Genomic DNA, 5,341 nt, shown 5'->3' with positions numbered 1-5,341 from the left:
CTCACAGAGCAAAGGTCAAAAGGGCAAAGATTGCTGAAATTTCCTTGGATTCACACCCATGTGAGCAAACTCTGTGCTCATGGAGCAAGCTGTAACCAGCCCTGGACACTGCCTTGGAGGAGGAAGCTGGGCACATGGGCAGGTGAAGATCTCTGGCTCTGCATCTCCACCTTTGCATTGACTGCCCTTTTGGCCCCAGGAAACCCAGGTAGCATTAACAGGAATAATAAAGGCCATGTCTTCATTTATCCACTCATTTAAAGGTGCTTGTGGTAGGTATTCCTGTCTCCTGGCCTTTGCCCTTAGTTTCCTGATCTTTTCTCCTCCAGTTTCAGCCTGGAAAAACCCCCTTTCCAAGGCTTCATTTCCTATCTTCATCACAGGTCCAAATGCAAGCCTAGGCTTTTGCATGACATCCAAGTCCCCTGAGAATGAGAATCCTCTACTAGTCCCTTGTGCACCACCTGCTCTGGCCCCAAAAGCTTACCTCGCCGTCCCCTAGAATTGGCCTTGGACATAGTAGTTCATTAGCTCTGAGTCTTAGCTCTGGCTGTTCCTTCTGCCTGGAGTACCTTCTCTGCCTTCCCACCACTGCCCAGGAAGGAATTACTTCTTGTCCTTCCTGGCCCAGGCTTCCCTACTTCCTTAGCTCTAGTACAGGGCTTAGGTTACAGTAGGCACTGATTAAATGATTGTGGGAGTGAAGGAACAATGAATTAATTTCTATTCTTGGCTCTGCTGGAATCTGTTGCTGGTAACCTGGGCAAATTGCTTTGCCTCTTGGGACCTTAGTCTCTTACCTATTCAATGGAGAGTTAGGTAAAAATGTTTAAGGTTTAGATTTTATGTAGAGGACTTCAGACCATGTAAGTTTCCTTGTCCCATTCCCAAACACAGCCTGACAATAACATAGTTAAATCATGTAACAGAAAGAGCAATAATCTATTGAAAGCTCCCTCTGATCCAGGCACTGTGCTAGACATTTCTCTTGTTTACATTCCCTGAGCCTCCGAAGGGTTACAAATAGTCCCATTTATAGACAAGGAATTTAAAGCCAGAGAGGGGAGGTGACTTGCCCAAGGCCACACAGCTGAATGGCTGAGTTCCATACAAGAAGATCAGCCCCCCAATGGCCCCAGGAGGCCCCTGCCCTCAGACCAGGGCCTCTTTGTGACCTCGGAGAACTGGGTCTCTCATTATCCTTCCATTGTGTTTCAGAGAAGCTGAGCTACCTGCCCAAAGTCCCTCAACCAGTGAGTCTGAGCTGTGAGGGGAACCCTGCAACCTGGGGCCCAGGCTTAATCACTAGGTGCCCTACCTCTGAAGCCACCAGGTCTTTCTCCTGAAAGCTTGGAGGCTGTCGCTTCACACAGACCTGGACACCTGCGACCTGACCTGCCAAGTGGCCTTGGCTCTCTGAGTCTCAGTTTTCTCACCTATAAATTGAGCCTGCCCTTACTTTGCAGGTTGTCCCCAACATTAAATGAGAAACTTAGCCTGTCCCTGGCAGGAACTATGATCCCAGTGATAGCTTAATATATACCATTCTGTCACCTCCCTTGTGTAGCTGGAGCTATCAAAGCCTGGAGGGGCAGGGGCCTGCCAGGATCCTGCAACAAGTCAGAGGCATGACAGGATAAGAATTTAGCCTCATGGTTCCCATCCAAGCATTTCCTCGGGCATGTTCACTGGGGCCCGTGTAAGCCTTCACTCTGCCACAGCCCCCACCCATAATGCAAACTCACTTGTGTGCATTCAGACTCATCCCAGCCCAGTGGTTAGAACTTCTCCAGAAGCTTCATTTCACGTCTACCTCCCATCAGACAAGACCCAGGATGCTGGGCCTACCCTCAGCTGCTAGAGTTCCCTCCAAGCTGGAGCTCAGCTAGGGAACCTGGGTCAGTGGGGAAGCCAAAGGGAATAGGAACTCAAGCCCCGGAAGCCCCAGCGGAGGCAGATTTTGGGGACAGTTGATGGTGCCAGCTCCCAAGTGAGGCTCTATAGGCAGGTAGAGCAGGGCTACAGGAAGTATCCTGAGGTCCCCTGGTTGTCCCCTGCCCTCACTTCTTCCTGGTCACCTTCTTTTCTCTTCCTCAGAGACCTGGGGGCTGAGGTGAGGCATCAGGCTGGGGCTTGGCTGCTGGACAGGGATGGGTGAGGAGGAAGAAGGACCACCAAGTCCTGGGCCTGGGCAGTATTGTTCCCCAGGGATAGAGGGTACAGTCTGCCCTGAGATCTACCTAACCTGGTACAAGAGGTGAAGGAAGGCTTCCTAGAGGAGGTGGAAACTAAGCTAGGATCTACCTGAAGACTGAGAAGGAGTTAGCTAGGCATGATATTCCAATCAAAGGGAACAGCATAGGCAAAGGCCCAGAGGTGAGAAATTGAAGGATGTTGTTTAGCAGAAATTGAAAGTTCCTCTCCTCGAAGACTTTCAAGGGCAGAGGCTAAGCCATACTGGACCTGATGGCCATATTGGGACTTTATCCTTTATCCTGAGAGACCCAGCTTCAGGGTCTCTCAGTTTTTGAAATTTTAGGAGGACTGTATGGCCGCTGTGAGGGGAAAGTAGGGGTGGGGAAGTGTGGTCCTGAGTAGAAGAGACTGCAGATGACCAGACAAGAGACACGGGTGGCCCAGGCTAGAGTGGTGGCAGTGGGGACAAATGAATGAAGAAGTCAGAATGGGGGACTGAGGCACCAGGGGACAAAGACCTGTAAAAGCTTCCACAATGACCTGGGGCCTGGCTGGAGTGGTGACTGTTGCATGTGTAGGAGGTTGAACATGGGGGATGGGGCAGAAGGCTGCAAAGTGTTGGCCTGCTTGGGTTAGCCCTGGGGCTGGGAATTCTTTCTTCCCACTACCTTTCTCTTGGAAAAAAGCTTCTGCCCGAGGGAAGTAAAAGTTCATTTTTCTTCCTTTTTAGCATGGCTGTGCCATGCACAGCCCACAGTGGCTGTGGTGGAGACTTCCTTGGGGCCTTCTCCTCTAGATTCTAGTGGCTTCATGTAGTTGGTATGGAAGTAGGGAGCTTAAGGAACAGAAGGGAAGATTCTCCCACCACTCCCCACCACTCCCCCTCTCCCACACACAATGCATATATACCAGCTGGCACTTAGGTGCACACACAAGAACCCAAAGTCAGTTTCCACAGAATGATCCATCTGTAGCCCCTAAAGCCCAGCATTCAAACCCATTCACATCTCCCCCAATTTCCTTCTTCAACCTTCTAGTTTTCCTACCAAAGAGATGCCCCCAAGGCTAGGAGTGGCCCATAAACAGGGAGCTACATACCTTAAAGGACAGAGGAGCATGGTTAAGCTGCAACATGATGGAGCTAGAGCAGATGTCGCATGAACTTCCCAAGCTTCCAAGTTGTGAAACCTGAGGCCAAGTTGAAAGTCTAGTTCATCTTTTTTGCATTTGGGACCCCAAGTGAGGTCCCAAATTTCCCCATACCTGGCAGCTACTGTGATCCTGGGTCTTGTATCTAAAGCTGAAGCCTCAGTGTGAGTGCTCACCCTGGGGAAGCCTGGTGCAGCTGAATTTAGCTGGCCTGAGTCCTCACCCTAATGGCCTAGAGTGGAGGTGTAAAGGGTCCCACATGTAGCCTACCAAAGGCTTAGATTGTGTCCTCCAGTCCTTGACCCAAATACTACCCCCTATCCAGAAATTCCAGCCTTTTTCCTTACCTTCTTCCACTATCTTGGGATGACTACTGTTGCTCACAGGCCTTGAAGGGCTAGCCCAGGAATTGGCTGTTTTTCTGGTCCCAAGGGCTCACCATTCCTACTGCCCAGACCTGCCCAGAAGCCTGGCTGCCTGCCTAGCTGCTGTGACCATCTTGGCCACAGCCTCTGCTCACAGAAGCCTGTAGGCAGAGGCAGTTCCCAGGTGTGTGAAGGTGGTGGGGTGGGCAGTAGCCTGAGTGTAAGACTTGGCTCCCTTAGAAGGCTCATTCCTTGCCAATCTCTGCCTCTGCCCACCGAAGCTGCTGGGCATTGAGGAGTAGGTGTGCCTCTGCCAAAGGAGCTTACAGTCTGAGGGAGATGGACATGAACAGCCTGTTTCTAGCGCTGGATACAGGGCTGGGCTCATTGCACCCAATATTTCAGTTCATCCTGACAGTAGCCCGAAGGGATAGGAATTTTACAGATGAGGAAACTGAGGCTCCCAGAGGACTGGCACTTGCTCAGTGTCACACAGCTAGTTCACGTAGAGGCTGCCTGCTAGTTCTTCTCACTCTGGAGCCTCTGTACCATGTGGTCGGTGCCTCAGGAGAGGCCTTGGACCATGTGAGTAGTGGTGGGGCTGAGTTGAGGGGAGGGCTCATAGGATGTAGAGGACCCCCTTGGCTAGGGGCAGGGATCTGGAAGGCTCCCTGAAAGAGGACCTTTGTCATGGAGCCTTGTTAAATAGCTAAAAGCTTGATGGAAAGGCATTGAAGGAGCAAAGCTCAGCCTGAGCAGAGGCAGGGGTATTGATGAGCAGTGTGTAGGGGGAAGGAAGATGGATTGGCAGGGGTGTCCTGGTGCCCCAGAGCCTCTCATACCCCTGGAGGACCTGGGATGAAGGGTGCTGGCTATGCAGACACCTTGCTCAGGCTCTGCTGGTCCAACTGGCCCAACCACTTCTCCCTGGGTACAGAGAACTGCCCTTGCTCATAGCCCTGCCAAGAGTTGTTGGAAAACCTTGGATGAAGTCTGGATCAGGAGCCTAGGATCCCCGCATTCTGGTCCCAAGGCAAAAAAAGAGGTTCTGAGCCCTAGAGTGCTCTGACATCTCCTCACAGCACCTCTTTCAGAAAGCATACCCTCATTGCGCCCTCCAACAGAACAATTTCTAAGATACATTGACAGTGTGGAGAGGTCTGTCTGGGGATATGAAATCATCTGCAACATCTGCAAAGATTTCTACTTTCCTCTGTAAATTTGTCTTTATTTTCCTTATTTGCTCTGTTTTTCCTCAGAAAAGCCAATGCGTGTCATCACTTTTCTAGGTTTCTGTGCCTCTTCCTCCCCATCTCTTATGCCTCATCCAGCCACCTGTCCTCACAGTCTTCTCAGAGGTTCCCAGCTAGGCAACAGGCTGCGGTGCCTTGGACGACAGTCACGCCCAGAACCTCGGTTGTGCCATCCATGAAACGGGCGTGCTCACGTCTCCCTGACTTTCCTGGATGGAGCCCGCAGTGGGAAAGGGCGAAGAGGAGAAGGCGCCGCCCGGCGCCCCAGCCCAGGTGCCGGAGCCGGGCCAGCCTCCAGGTGGCTGCCTGGCCCGTGAATAGAGCTGTGTCTTTTATAGCCTGGCCTCGGTCACGCCGCTGGGCGGGGCCTCCGCTTCT

This window comes from Pteropus alecto, unplaced genomic scaffold (genome assembly GCF_000325575.1).
Source record: "Pteropus alecto unplaced genomic scaffold, ASM32557v1 scaffold75, whole genome shotgun sequence".
Classification (NCBI taxonomy): Eukaryota; Metazoa; Chordata; class Mammalia; order Chiroptera; family Pteropodidae; genus Pteropus; species Pteropus alecto.
This window is presented reverse-complemented; position numbering follows the sequence as displayed.